Source organism: Notolepis coatsorum (assembly GCF_963971535.1).
Source record: "Notolepis coatsorum genome assembly, chromosome: 1".
Lineage (NCBI taxonomy): Eukaryota > Metazoa > Chordata > Actinopteri > Aulopiformes > Paralepididae > Notolepis > Notolepis coatsorum.
The window spans coordinates 210773283-210789397 of record NC_140165.1 but is presented as its reverse complement, the minus strand read 5'-3'; positions in this window follow the sequence as shown (position 1 = coordinate 210789397).

Below are 16115 nucleotides of genomic sequence, written 5' to 3'. Positions count from 1 at the left end.
GTTCAGTCTGACATGGTTGAAGTCCCCATTGATAAAAATAAATGCATCCGGGTGTTTTGTCTGAAGCGCCGCGACAGTGGAGTGTATGACGTCACTCGCCTGCGCCGCCGCCGCGCTGGGTGGGATGTAAACAGTGAGAGCCAGGATGTGTGTTATTTCTCTCGGTAAATAGTATGGCCGCAGACTCATTGCCAATAGTTCAATGTCGGGGGCACAGATACGTTCCTTAATGGTGATGTGCCCCGGGTGGCACCATTTGGAGTTAACAAAGACAACAAGCCCTCCGCCTCTCCAGCGTGAAGCCCTCCTGTTCGATTGCACTGTCCGGGATGTTATCGTTCAGCCAGGATTCTGTAAAGCACAGTAGGCTTGCCTCTTTGTACTCACGCTGGTTGTTCATCAGGGCTGAGAGCTTGTCCGTCTTGTTGGCCAGCGATCGCACGTTCCCCATCACGACAGAGGGCAGGTAAGGCTTGAATCTCCTGCTATCCTTCCTTGTGATAAGAGTCTAACGTCTGTGTTTGTAGTAACAGTCTAAATTTTAATTTTTTATATATTATATATATATATATATATATATATATATTTTTTTAACAAACACATAAACATAAACATGACAACATAAAATTATATATACAAGCATTAATTAACAGTGCACATCCAATGAAATTACCATTTAAATAAATGTAATATACAAGGTATACACCTAATACTTGCTATCTAATACCCTATACACATAGCTCTCGCTCGCCCCCCCCCCCCCCCCCCCCCCCCCGGGCCCCCCCCTTGGATAATCCATCCATCATCATTCGCTCCTCACCAGGCACTACCATTCAAATGCTAGTTTTTATTCTCTCCACCACTTCTAACCACCTTGTAATTTTGGATTCAACAGTCTAAACTCACTTTGGTTGCCTTGGGTTAAATTAATGATATACCATAGATTGCCAGCGCTATTTGTCTATGGAGAAAGTCCCCTTCTTTGCAGGGCTATAACTTTTTAAATTCTATTGCTACATTGCCATTATTAGGGCCCATTCAAAGTCCTATATGTATTGTTCATTGTGTAGCAACGTTAAACTTTTTCATTCACATATTCATAGTAAAGTATGGTCTAATGTATAAGTATGTTTTCATCTCTTTCTGCAACTTTCTCCAGAACGTGATATATAGCCCCAAATGCATTATATTGATGATGAAATACAGTTTGATGGCAATCAGCGCGATATAAAAAATTCCAACTAGACGTACTTCTAGAAGTTACTACACGTCATCTGATGTTGACCGGATGGGCGAGGGGGCGTTTATAATTCCGTGGGCAGCGTTATACCAATCATCTAATGTGGGTCAAATGTTGATAAAAGCAGTTAGTATCGAAGATGGTAACGTTACACGCTGAAACTCACCCCAGTCTCCGCGCGCCGTTGGGCGATCATCGTCGAGTAGAAATTTTATCATTATGGGATATATTATTACCCGGTCCATCTCCAGCTTGTATAATGGTATATACGTCCAAATCATGTTGTTTATCGAGTTATTGGCAATCGATCGCTATGTAGAGGGACGAGCTAGAGTGCCGGAACCTATCCCGAGTGGCCGGAAGCAATAGGGCCGACCAGCAAAACCTCTACTGCGCTTCCTGTTAAGCAGTTGCGCCGATCGGCCACCAGATGGCGCTCCTGAACCGCCAGAGAGCTCAGTGGGTCCTGCTGATGGATCTCAGGCCAGCGGAGGGGGAATATGAATCCGATTCCAGATTTTTGAAATATTGATATAAGGACGCTGTACATCGTCCCCCGGCAACTTTAGCATGGCCAGCAATGACGCTGTAAAGCGTTTTTAGGCAGTCAAAGTGTTAAGTCAGTGTTTGTTTGTTTGTGATAAGAGTCTAACGTCAGTCAGTGTTTGTTTGTTTGTGATAAGAGCGTCTAATGTCAGTGTTTGTCTGTTTATGATAAGAGAGTCTAACATCAGTGTTTGTCTGTTTGTGATAAGAGAGTCTAACGTCAGTGTTTGTCTGTTTGTGTTAAGACATGCAGAGCAACCTCTGTCTTCACACAGCAGTGTAGAAAATACATTAGTGCTATTCTGCAGTTACACGTTTTTCTTTTCCCAAGTTCACCACCTGTTGTCAATCACGCGCAGAGTGCATTGACTTTTGATTAATCTTTAACCGGATTGCATCAGCCTCCATTACAAGAGAAGAAGGAGATGAAACACTGTAAAAAGAAAAGTGTGAGAGAGAGCAGGGGAGAGAGGGAGAGAGACAGAGATAGTGTGTGTGTGTGTGTGTGTGTGTGTGTGTGTGTGTGTGTGTGTGTGTGTGTGTGTGTGTGTGTGTGTGTGTGTGTGTGTGTGTGTGTGTGTGTGTGTGTGTGTGTGTGTGTGTGTGTGTGTGTGTGTGTGTGTGTGTGTGAGAGAGAGAGAGAGAGAGAGAGGGAGACACACACCACAAAACAATCATATCAGGGAATTAGGATATGCCATATCAGCCGTGTTCCCACACTGCAGGTTGGTCCCAGGCAGTGAAATGACAGATTAAAACGAGAAACAACAGCAGTCAATTACAGCGGTGCATGATTAACCTAAACTAATTAAGACCTGTGGGTAATGGGTGGAAAGGAGACAGTTGTGGTTCTTTCCATTTCACAATGTGAACTCCCACAGCAGAGCTGCACTGAGGTCCCCTCGGTGCTCCATGTCCCTCTCCTCAACCCAGCTCCACCACTGCCATCTCCATGCTCCCGCTCACTTTCATTCTCCTTGTCTTGTGTGCTGTGTGTGTTAGTGCAAACTGTTACGCAGTGCTAGAATTAGAATAATAATAATGTTCATGTATCAGCTGGTCTGTGCGCGCACGTGGGTCATGTCCTTGGATATTTATTTCTTAGCATTATGAATACACAACCTGCACTACTGTTGATGATAAAAGGACATGGATTTCTACTATTAATGTTAACAAGGGAAAATGATCAAGTCAAGTCAAGAGTTTTATTTGTCACGGCATACAAGTATACAATGAAATGCGGGGGGTCTTGCCGCAATGATTGTGCATAATACAATAATAATAATAATAATAATAATAATAATAATAATAATAATAATAATAATAATAATAATAATAATAATAATAATAATAATAATAATAATAATAATAATAATATAATAATATAATAAGAATCCAATAGAACGACATTGTACAATAATACAAGTAATCAAAGTAGGGCATATCGGTATATGTACATGAGCATGGTAGGACATGCTAGGTCCTGTGGTAGTGCAATACACTGTTAGCTACGGATGAGGCACTGGGTCTTTATGTACACTGCTATACAATGCTATATTATAGAATCTCAATTTATACTATACTATTCTTAAATAGTCTATAATATGACTGATTATTGAGAGTCGGGACAAAACATTTCCTACAGGGAAAAGGGAGTTATTTATGTAAAAAATCATGACAATTTAAATAAAAGACAGGCATACGAAAGTTTAATCTAAAGGAACTGGTTATACCCATAACATTATTTTTATATTTATTTGAATATTTTGTATTGAATTTGTCTATATATCTGCTCAAAGCCCACAATATTATTAAGGATCCCAGCCAACCCAACTATTTCATCTACTGCCATCTGTCAAATGGTACCGCAACCGCAGTGTTTGGTATGTACAGTAGAAGCCTAGAGCTACTGATTATATTTCCACTTTGCACCACACCCACATTGTGATTATTACATGTGATTATTGTAAATAAGTGCAATTTTTTTAATCATTGCTAGGCTGCTAATGTCTAAATGTTTCATTGCTTCTTTTATACTACCTAATGTAGATGCTGCTGCTAGGCAGAACAAGAACAAAGTTATTTCACTCTTCTATGCTGGAACAAGAATACCATATGTGACAATAAAACTGATTCTGATTGAATGAATAAATTAATCTTTATTTTGAACTTTTAAGAACAAATAATAAAAAAAGACAAACATAAAAAATATACATATTACTGTTTGAAAAGGAGTAGGAAGAAGCCTAAGCTTATCATGCCCTACCCAGATTGTGTACCTGGAAATCACCTTGTCCCCTGCAAGAAATCATAATGTAAAATTGCCCAAAAAAGTGTTAAATTCTTAAAATATATAAATATTTATCAATTTAAACTAATCTCTGTCATCCATGTCTGATTTTCTATAATCTAGAATAAATCAGGAAATGACTCATTGCTCATGGTGATTGCAACAATACCATACATGGTCTGGAAAGTGTGCATGTTTTTTTGATATTTTCAATAAACAATGCTGATATCACTGCATCACAGCTTTAACGTGCCACCACTGTCACTCCATCATGGCGAGAATGGTTAAGAACTCTGTATGCACAAAGGAAGAACTTACCTTACTGAATATCTCTTACAGAATGACCTCCTAGATCAGGGGTGGCAGACTAAGAGCCACAAAAATTACTGTGGTACCACAAAGAGCCACACCATATATACCAGCGTGTCTCAACCTTTTTTTCAGTCACGGCACCCTTCATGTGTTTATATGTCCTACCCTCTGGCCTCTGAAGTTGCTAATATCTTTTTTATTTGGGCCTCACAGGGTTAACCTCTTAAGCCTGAGCTGTCCGGTACTGGACCGCAAATGACATGTTACCATAAGTCCATCTCTACAGAATGTATGAATTAATGTTGCATTGCGTTGCTTTTCAAATGTAGCCAAGAGTAAATGAATGAATGAATGAATGAATGAATGAATGAATGAAAACTTTATTTAACAGATTGCAGAATGGGTACAATACAGTACGGCTCAATACATACAATTGTTAAGGGGATGCAGACCTGAGAAAGATGTTTGTCTTGTTTCCATCAGGGTCCCCCATTTTCAATTCATATAGACATTTATGACATACATAACATACATGACATTTATGGCATAGGGACATATAGGTATTTAGTACTGATACATTTGTGACATAGGCGGTATTCAAATATACAGTACTGTTACCCCTAGATCCTGACAGAGTATATACATATGATGGGGAGGGGAATGTACATTAGGAGGGGGTGGGTGGGTTGGAGGGGAATATACATACGGCGGGGAGGGAATATATACATGCGGTGGGGAGGAGACTGTCTATTAGGATGTGGTGACCCTAACCGTGTCAAAACAGCAGTCAAAGTGTATATTATCAGCATTACGTTTGTTTACCAATGATTTTACCTGTTATTAGTGAAATATAAGATTATAGAAATCTCATGGCATTGAGTCGGAAACCGGTGCATATTGACGGGAGGAAGTGGCGCAGCCAAAAGTGAGTGCCTTTTGAAGGAAGAGACCCGGGGCTTTCGTTGGGCTTTAAAATTCCGAAAAACTACACTACCCAGCTCATGCCAGCCCCTGTCAATCATTTGACTTCTGGATTTACTTTTTTATTTCTTTTATTTTTCAGGATTATCTCCCACAAACCTGAATGTTATTGCCATAAAAACAGAACGCAGTTAGTTTCTCTACCTTTCTGTGAACGTCTAGCAAAAAACAGTGTTGCAATGTGATGAAGAATGGTGGAGAAATTTACATTATAAAAAAGTAACTGTACTTACAGTAGATTTCATTCACGGTTTGTGAATCACGCCTGGTGATACTAAATCCAGATTGAACTCTGCCATTGGAAAGGGGAGATTTGGCTAGATCCATAGATGTGAGACTCAATGGCTATAATAAGGTAATTTATAGGCCTGATATCAAATTGCATGCGTCCAGATGGCAGAATTCAGTACTGCAAAACCTTCTGTTTAATCATCTTCCCTTTATTAATTTGCTTAGATTTTTCAGGTCTGGTAAATTTTAGCATGGTGTTATTCACAGTCAAAGATACAAAAAAAATATATATATAGAATTGATATTCTCCTTTGGTTCATTACAATTTACTCAAGCCTAGTAACAGACACAATATTTCTGACACTGGGAATACATTCCAAGATACCAAGAATATATATATATTTTTTAATCAATGGATTAAAGAGCCACACATTGATGGGCAAAGAGCCACATGCGGCTCGCGAGCCACGGGTTGGCCACCCCTGTCCTAGATCATAATCAGTCAGGCTTCAGGACTGGTCACTCCACAGAGACAGCCCTCATACCAGTCACAGAGGCTCTTCAATTAGCAAAAGGCCTCTCCTCTGTCCTGATTCTCCTGGACCTGTCTACAGCCTTTGACACAGTCAACCATCAGATCCTCCTTGCATCCCTCGCAGGAATGGGAGTGGCTGGCTCTGCGCTGACATGGCTGACATCATACCTCAGCGACCACTCCTACCAAGTGTCATCGAGAGGGACCCTGTCGGCCCCCCACCCCCTGCAGACGGGTGTCCCCCAGGGCTCCATCCTTGGACCCATCCTCTTCTCCCTCTACACCAAATCTCTGGGTAACATTATCACGTCTCATGCCTTCTCGTATCATTGCTATGCCGATGATACTCAACTCTCCTCTCCTTTCCTCCGGCGGATATCCACGTCTCTGAGCGGATCTCGGCCTGTCTGTCCAACATCTCCGCCTGGATGACGTCCAACCACCTCAAACTGAACCTAAGCTAAACAGAATTGCTTCACCTGCTGGCCAAATCCTCCCCCCTGACCGACCTTTCCATCACAGTGGAGAATGTAGCTGTGACCGCATCCCTGACCGCCAAGAACCTTGGTGTTGTCCTTGACAATCAGCTGAACTTCTCCGCTCACATCGCAGCAACAACCAGAACCTACAGATTCCTCCTGAGCAACGTCAGAAGGTTCCGCCCCTTCCTGACAAAAGAAGCCACCCAACTGTTCGTCCAATCAACAGTCATCTCCCGCCTCGACTAATGCAGTGCACTGCTTGCTGACCTTCCGACCACTGCCACCAAGCCTCTTCAATTCATTCTGAATGCAGCCGCCTGCCTGATCTCAAACCTACCGAAGTCAGCTCATGTCACCCCACTTCTTAGATACCTGCACTGGCTCTCCATTGCCACACAAATCCGCTTCAAGGCCCTTGACCTGGCATATTGTGCGGCGAAGGGAACGGCTCCCGCCTACCTCCGGTCAATGGTTTCTAACAACACACCCTCAGAAACTCTATGAACTCTGCATCTTCTGGCCGCCTCAGACCCACCCCCATCCGAGCTCCGGGGGGGTCATCAAAGAGAAGCCGTCTCTTTTTGGTCCTTGCCCGACAATGGTGGAACGAACTTCCCACCACAGTTAGGACAGCCGAAACCCAACCAATCTTTCGCCGTCGACTAAAGACACACTTATTCAAACAATATCTGAATTTTCTTTTAATTATAAAATAAACCTAACTAACCTTACTGTCATGCACTTGTCCTAATATACTAAACTACACTGTAGCAGTGGCGGCTCGCCACTAGGGGCGCAAGGGCGCCGACCCACCTGCTGGCCAGCTGCTGTTAAATCAGAGAAGAAGACAATAAAACTTTTTCGTTTTTGTGTTTTATAGCCCTATAAATAATATAAACATGTTTAAAATTAATAATATTTACTCATTTTAAGTATGTTTGTATTTCCAATGCACAATATAACGTTATTATCTAAATTAAAAAAACATCGTTTTCATGAGCAGGAAGTGACGTTTTTTTTATTTTTTCGTATTTCTCGCCCGGGCTAGAAGCGATAGCGCTCTGAGTGCGCGTCACAGTTTGATCGCTGTCTCCGTCACAGCCAATCAGTGCATACGGCGTTGTGCGTTGAAATATGACTATTATGTTGGAATCCGAGCGCGATTTGAAGCGGTCTAGGCAGCAGCGTGAACTTCCGTGAAGAATTTCCATAGCCGCATTTCGCGGAGACGCTCTCTGATTGGCCGACGCCAGTATTTTTTTCCATGGCAGAATTTCACAGAGACGATCTCTGATTGGCCGAATCCAATTTCTAATGTTCCAATTCTAGCTTCTAGCTTGGTTCCTAGGTTGGTCTAGGTTGTTTGTCTTAGAGCGTGCCGTGCCGTGACTGCAAGTTCTTTAGACTGTTAACTTAACAGTTAAGCTTAGGCACTCTTTCAAAGTTGGTTAAGGTTAGAGTTTGTCTTAGAGCATGGCGATAGAACGCCAGGTAGTTTGCAGTCTGTTCGAGCGGAAATGGACAAAGGAATGTACTTGTTGAGTGTTGTGCTAACGAGCTCAGCTAACACTTGGCTAACAAGCTATATGGCGGATTATACACGTTTAATCACGCTCTCCTGCCCTGGACGTTTCAACTAAACAGTGAGTCTCTCTCTCTCTCTCTCTCTCTCTCTCTCTCTCTCTCTCTCTCTCTCTCTCTCTCTCTCTCTCTCTCTCTCTCTCTCTCTCTCTCTCTCTCTCTCTCTCTCTGTGCTTAACGTTAACGTTTGTAAATAGTTTTTTTTAGGAGCAGTACTACTGCTGGCCATTCATGAAGCGAGACATTGCTGATTGTTTATTTATTTTATAACACAAGACTATGACTACCAACTGCCTAGCCAGCCGTGTATCAATCTTGGATGCAATAATAACGTTACTTACCACACTGACTATGTCGATGGCTCATTGATTTAACTACTGCAGCTCTCTCGGATTGAAAATACGTGGATTATGGCTTGTTCAATATCGTCTATGTTTGAATGAATGAATGAATGAGAACTTTATTAACAGATTGCAGAATGGGTACAATACAGTACGGCTCAATACACACAATTGTTAAGGGGATGCAGACCAGAGAAAGACGTTTGTCTTGTTTACATCAGGGTCCCAGATTTTCGATTCATATCGATAGTTTAATAGCTAGCCTTGGCTCGTTTAACAATATGCAAAATATGTGTACAGCCCTGTACTCATACTGAAGTTATTCTTGGTATATAATAGGTCTGATTGTGTAACGAATCGATTCCACGTCGCGCTGTGTGTGAGAGAGAGAAGGAGAGAGGGAGAGATCTGCCTGTGTTTGGAGACGGGCGAGTTTTGTTTCTAACTTTTCTATTTATATTGTGTTTCAAGTTGTGAATTAGAGTCTAGACTATACTTTATTTGACTGGTTGTGTGTTGTTGTAGTAACAGCTGAGCGACTCGTTCATAAGAGCCGATTCATTGCCGTGAGCGTGAGTCGAATCGCTCACGTCTTGCCATGAGTCTTGCGTGGTACAGTACTGTACTGTACATGTTTGTAAAATATTTGGTATAGCGCCCCTAGTGGCGAAGTACCCACCGGCCGCCACTGCACTGTAGCACTCAACACTTTGATGAACATGGTTACTCAGCTGATAGAGTTGTACCCTTCCTGCTGACTTGGTCATACAAAACTTGTAAGTTGCTTTGGATAAAAGCGTCAGCTAAATGACTAAATGTAATTTAAATGTAATGTAATAAGTCAACATGTCCAGAATAGAATATTTAACAAAGGTATGAGGAGATGACCAGGAGGCAGCTGCACACATGGCCTTGTGGAGACACCTTTCAATAGAGCCCAGGGCCGCGTGAATATTAAAGGCAACCAACTTGTGTTCAGCCTTTCGTTCAGCGTTTCTCTGATTGGCCACACGGCCACGTGACCGCGCTGCCGCGCAGCAGAGAGTTGCGCCGCTTCCCAATGACTTGTTTTGTTTACATCAGGGTGAACGCTGTTGTATTCGCAAATATGAGAGCCAGCTTATGTAATTGGTTTGTCATGACAAAACAATACAAATTATTATTAATTAACGTCATAAACGAATTACCAGATTTATTTTGCACCAGGGAACTTGAAGGTTCCTGCCGCACTCGCGGCAAAAGGGGGCGGGCTAGCGGCGTTGGGTCGTGGCCAATCAGAGAAAAGCTGAACACAAGTTGGTTGCCTTTAATATTCACGGCCCATGGCCCTCATTTATCAACGTTGCGTACGCACAGATATGTGCGTAACCCGTGCGTACGATCATTTCTAAGCAAAGTGTGTGACTTATCAAACGACTTTGTGCATATATTTACGCTCAGCTCAGGGCATGCGTACCTGGCGCCCGGCGGTAGAATATGGCGACTGCAGACGGACGGCATATGCTCTCATCAGTTTCATGCATTAGTTTCAACACGGAAATAAGCTCAATAAGTTCATTAGTTTGACTGACGTGTTCTGTATGACCCCCGTAATTCATTATAGTTAATTGTAAAATAGCAACAGTAGTGTAATTATGGTCAAAACCCTATAAATAGCATTTGGAATAATAGGTATTTCCTTCTGAATGAATGCAGCATGGTTTATATATAGCATTATCGGAATATACGGGGTGCACTGACTGCGCTCCGCGTAACTCAACTCGTTATTATTTTGCGCATAGATTGCAGAAATACGGGAGCGTTTTGATTATATTTAACCCTTGTGCCTTGTTAAGTAACTGACGTTAGTGCATGAAAAGATTGCATCACGTTCAAGGTCATAAAAAACTTAATTTGTAATATTTCGTTCCAATTCTTTTTTTATGAATACCACTATGAACCTAACTCAACATATCTATCGAAGATTCCAAATATTTCCGTTTGTAGGGTTAGGGTTAGGGTTAGGGTTAGGGTTGGGGTTGGGGTTGGGGTTAGGGTTGGGGTTAGGGTTAGGGTTGGGGTTGGGGTTAGGGTTAGGTTAGGGGACTGTTGAGCAAGTGTTGGGGTGGGCACGGGCACAGGGATGAGATTTTACCTTCTCCTAATCTTTCTGTCTGGGTAACCCTAACCCTAACCCTAACCCCCTAATGGCATGAAATAAACCACTATGGACGGTTTGAAAGCTAATATTGTTAACTTTTGTGTAGAGGGTTTCAACATCTAATCTTTTCTAATTCTGTGAATATATGGAAAATAAGCAAACGGACACAATTTCATGACATAATAATCAACACAGCCATCGTTGTACACAGAAACACAAAAAAATATTGGCAAAAAACACAAAATAGTCGCTAAGGGGGCAGAAGAGTTAAAAGGCTTTGCCATTGTTAAACGAAATAAGTGGAATTTCGAAGGTGTAAGCAGAATACAAGTCATATGAACACCCACGATATAGTGTGCTTCCCCCTTCCTACTGTATAAGAAATAATTAAAAACGCATTGCAACGAGAACAGAGGTTGTTTGTTGAGTTTATGTGTATTACAAAACCCTTGCAATAAATGTGTCTTAAATGAATGAAAAGGATACATGCTCTGGATATACAGGTAGCATATATCGTGTGGGTGATATGACTTGTATTCTGCTTACATAACTTCGAAATTCCACTTATTTCGTTTTACAATGTCAAAGCCTTTTAAATATAAATCAAAATGTTCCCGTATTTCTGCAATCTATGCGCAAAATAATAACGAGTTGAGTTCTAACAAAGAACGTATTACATGCTGGGTAGGCTGATAGAGTAAACTGTAAATAAAATAGCCTATAACATTATAAAGGATATGGGCTATACTGCAGGGGTTCCCAACCTTTATTTCCCAGAGCCCCACGATTGCTGGGAGACATATAGGAATATGATGATATATTATATATGCGCAAGTTACTGTTGCATAATGTAGGCTATGGCTGCTATTATATGTTCATATAATAGCAAGCACTATGTCTGGGAGTGCTTGCATTCTTTAATTCTTTAATTCTTTCATTTTAAATTTTTTTTGCATTCATCTAAAAAAATTTGGACCTTATGGTGTTCTTGTTCTGTTCTTGACTTATTGTTATGTTTTCTTCTTGACTTGTTTAAAGAAGACCTGTACGGCCCATGGGGACATTAACGTGTGTTGTCGGGCCTTATAAATAAATTTGATTTGATTTGAAATGTGAAGAGCTAGTAGCAACTTACCTTGCTTAGAAATGATGGACAGGCGCCTTAAAACTAGCTAACCAAAACCAAACCCTGTGAATTCTTGAATCCTAGAAAAAGTAGAAGAACACACATGGGCTGGTTCTCGAACCAATCAGTACTGGCCCATTTCAAGCATGGGGTAGAAGTAATGCATGAACAGCAAGACACAGATGATTTTAGGCTCAGACACCATGAATGAATATATATTGAACTAGATGTTTTCACTCTACAGCTCGCCACAATAAAACCCAGCAGTTTTCTTTCAGATGCCTTGAATTGAGCTGCATACCTACAGTAACATGGTCAGACCAGGCTGCAGAAACAAATTAGTGGGGGGGCATAAAATGTTCTCGGGGGGGCACAATGGTTTTTCAACACAGGTTCCCTTTTATACGTTTCAGCTGGGACAGCGGCACTGTGGCTTGCTTGGCGCTGCCCACGGTGCTGAACTAAACAGCAGAGAGGCAATTGAAAAATCTAATTTCTCTCTATCTTAAAGGGGACATGTACTGCTATTCCTAGCACTATTTGGGCAACTTTACACAATTCCTGTTAGTCTATTGAGGACATCTGTAAGGTTTAAAAAAAAAATGCATTGTTTTATATTTCTAATCAAGTACTCAAAACCATAATTTTTCAGCTTCAAGATTTCAGGCTGTTATGGCCTGGCTCCGCCCATAAGCACTTTGAGTGACAGTCAGTCCACACAGTCTGCGACTGGTAGACAGAGAGAGATAGAGAGAGAGAGAGAGAGAGGGGGGGGGGTGCGAGAGAGAGAGAGAGAGAGAGAAAAACAAGACAGGCCGTCTCTTCCTTTCGTTTTTTCTCTCCCTGCGGCAGCTTGTAGGGGGGGGGGGGGGGCCTCCCTTCCTCCCCTCTCCCGTGTGGCGCGGCAGGTCCTCCCCCCCCCCCGAAGTGCTCCCTCCCTCTCTCTCTCTGTCTCCCTCTCTCTGTCTCTCCCTCTCCCTCCCTCTCTCTCTCTCTCTCCCTCCAGAGTATGCAGAGGTGTCGGGTTTCACTCTGCCTCGCAGTATGAGGAAGTGGTTTTCACTCGCTGTCTAGTCTAGGTAGATTGTGGGCAAGCATTAGCTACAACCACAGAGCCAATCACATCACTGTCTTCTACCCAGAGCCTGAGTAACGTCATTCAGGCCTTCAAATCAGGATGGACTAATTTACTGGAGCAGGAAATTATCTGAGCTGAATCAGAGCAATCCGCCAATATTGTATTTAGACACTAAAACACATTGATACTAACTCCTATTACTATAATACAATGCTAGAGACTGAAAAATGACATTTATAGTACATGTCCCCTTTAAAAACTTTCACTTATACAAAAACAGACGGATATATATAACAGACCTGCTGGGGCAGCGGACTGAGAGCAGGGGACACAAACAGGCTGGATAAGATGGTCAAGAAGGCCAGTAGCGTGGTTGGGGTGGAGCTGGACTCTAGCGAGGGTGGCGGAGAGGAGGAACCTTGCTAAGCTCCAGGCCATCAGGGAAAACCGCTCCCACCCACTATACACAGACTTGGCTGACAGGAGGAGCATGTTATAGGCTCACACTACCTAAATGCAGCACTGAACGGCACAGGAAGTCCTTCATTCCGACAGCCATCAGACTATACAATGCATCACTGTGCCTCACTGCATCACTGAGCACAGAGTGACAGTTACCATCTTCCTGGACTCTTACTTTTTAAACAGCACTGTGCAATATTACACCTACTGTAGACTTCAGTATATTTTTACTGTGTTTATTTACTGTATCTTTTATTCTATTTTTATTCTATTTTATTCTATTCTTAGGCCATTTGTTTTGTTATTCTTATTTGTGACTTGTTCTGTCTACTCTAAATGTTTAATGTTGAGTGATTTGCAGTGTCAAATTTCCCTCAGGATAATACATTTCTATTCTATTCTATTCTATATCTTTGAAAAGTCTCCATTTATTCAACACTTCTGAATTCACTGACAAACTGAACTGAACTGACAAAAATAAGGTGCATAAAAAAGCAAACAAAATTCCTCCACAGACTACTCACCATCATAAGTAGAGAGGCAAGCGGTGTTTGGGGACAGAGTGAAATCTTCTTAAAACACTGCCCCTCCACTCATTCCTGAACTTTTTTGATAAGTCCTTCTCAAATGCCAACTGAATTAAATTGGCCTTAGTTGCGTCGATGAAGCATACTAAGGCGATGTTCTGTAAAGACGTTCTTGAGGGTAGAAAACGAATTCTCACAGAGTGCCGTGCTAGCTTCAGTAGTGTTGTTGTTGACATCAGTGCCCACTAGGGCTGTCCCCGACTAAGGATTTGGATAGTTGACTTTGATTGACAAAAAAATAAATAAAAAATAAAAAAATACCCAGGGTGGGCACAGCTGACTCAGTGGGCGGGCCCGGCCCCCTAATGCCCGCCCATGGCACCGGAACTGAACATGGTACTTGTAACTGAGGGGTACAATTCCCTGACTGTATTGATAAGTATGGTATCATTAAACCACTACCGCTTTATGTACTTTAACTACTGGCCATACAGTACACGATATCTAAATATGATGAACACTTTCCCACAATGAAATCGGTTCCAGACAAAGGTAATAATCAAATATTTAATATAGCAAAGGGTACATATGATATTTACTATTACATTTATGATTTGAATGCACTTGTAAGGCAAATGAGTACTCGTAGGCAAATCAACACTGAATGTCCAATCTCTGGTTACGCAGGAAGCAAGTATACAACCTGGCTCTTAGGGAATTACATCTATGGTACACTTAATGATATAGCGGGATACTCTGGAAGGGGTCCTCCCGGTTGTAAGCTGGTAGGGGGGGTAGGAGAGCCGTCGGTAGTAGACCGTCTGGTCAACGATATCTAGGGAGACTTCAAGTACAGAAGACAGTGCAGTAGACTCTTGATCCGCAGATGAATACACCTTGGTTCTCTTGTAGGCTGTAGCTGTGAGGTTTTGTCCGCTGCTCACCTACTCTCTCTGTTTCCTTTAAGCCTACTGTTGGGGAATTTCCTTCTCACTCACTCTCTCTAGCCCCCACCCTCTTGTTCGTTACTCTCGTTTGCTCTCAGCGGCCACACCCTTGTACTACCTGTCATTATGTGTTTGATTGGTCTGGTGCCGAACTCACACTTTTAGTTCGATTATCAATTACCTCTCGCACCTGTGGTGCGATTTAATTAGTTCCCCTGTGGCCTTTAAGTACCTGGCACTTCCACTCTGTTCCTCGTGGGGTCGTGTTGTAACATGCCGTAACTTTCGGTATCATATTCTCTATCATCAAGACTCCTTCGGGAGGTCCTCTGTTCTGTCTATGCTGTTTTTATCTCCGGCGTAAAGATGTGCTCCAGCCTTCGCCTCCTGTCGCCGTTGCCTGAGGGAGAGACTGGACTGCGCTCCCTAGACTTCCACGGGAGGCATCCCAGTGATCCACTTCAGACCTCCGCGCAGCAGTCGTCCTGACGCACATCCAGACCTCCGCGCTGCAGACGCCCAGACACCATCCAGACCTCCGAGCTTGGCACGCTCCTCCGTACCAGCGCGCACTCCCAGCAGACGCGCATCATCCAGACCTCCGAGCTTGGCACGCTCCTCCGTACCAGCGCGCACTCCCAGCAGACGCGCATCATCCAGACCTCCGAGCTTGGCACGCTCCTCCGTACCAGCGCGCACTCCCAGCAGACGCGCATCATCCAGACCTCCGAGCTTGGCACGCTCCTCCGTACCAGCGCGCACTCCCAGCAGACGCGCATCATCCAGACCTCCGAGCTTGGCACGCTCCTCCACGCAGACGCACTCCAGATGCGTCTCTCTGTACCGGCGCGCACTCCAAGCAGTGGCGCACCACTCTGACCTCCGCTCGGACAGCCGGCTCCCCGGTGGCGACGCTCTCGCCCCGCTGCTGTTCCAGCGCTCTTTGCGCACAAACGTCTGGGTGAGTTTTTACTGACTGTCTTGATCAAATTCCGTTTTCGTGTGTTTCTATAACACTGAAGATTACCACCTTTTTAATCAGACAGTCACTCACCCAGCGTGTGCCTTTGTTTGTTTTCTCTGGGATAATATTTTTGGACTTTACATCTCCCACTGTGTGTTTGTTTCACACCGAAGATATTATTCACATTGGATTGTTTTTTGGACTTCACTCTCACTGTGTATTTACACGAAGATATTTTTCACTTGGGATTGTGTTTTGGAACATTTGCTCACTGTGTGTTTACTCTTTTCCAGTATGCAGCTCCTGCCCTCGTCCTGTTCCAAGGCCTTACC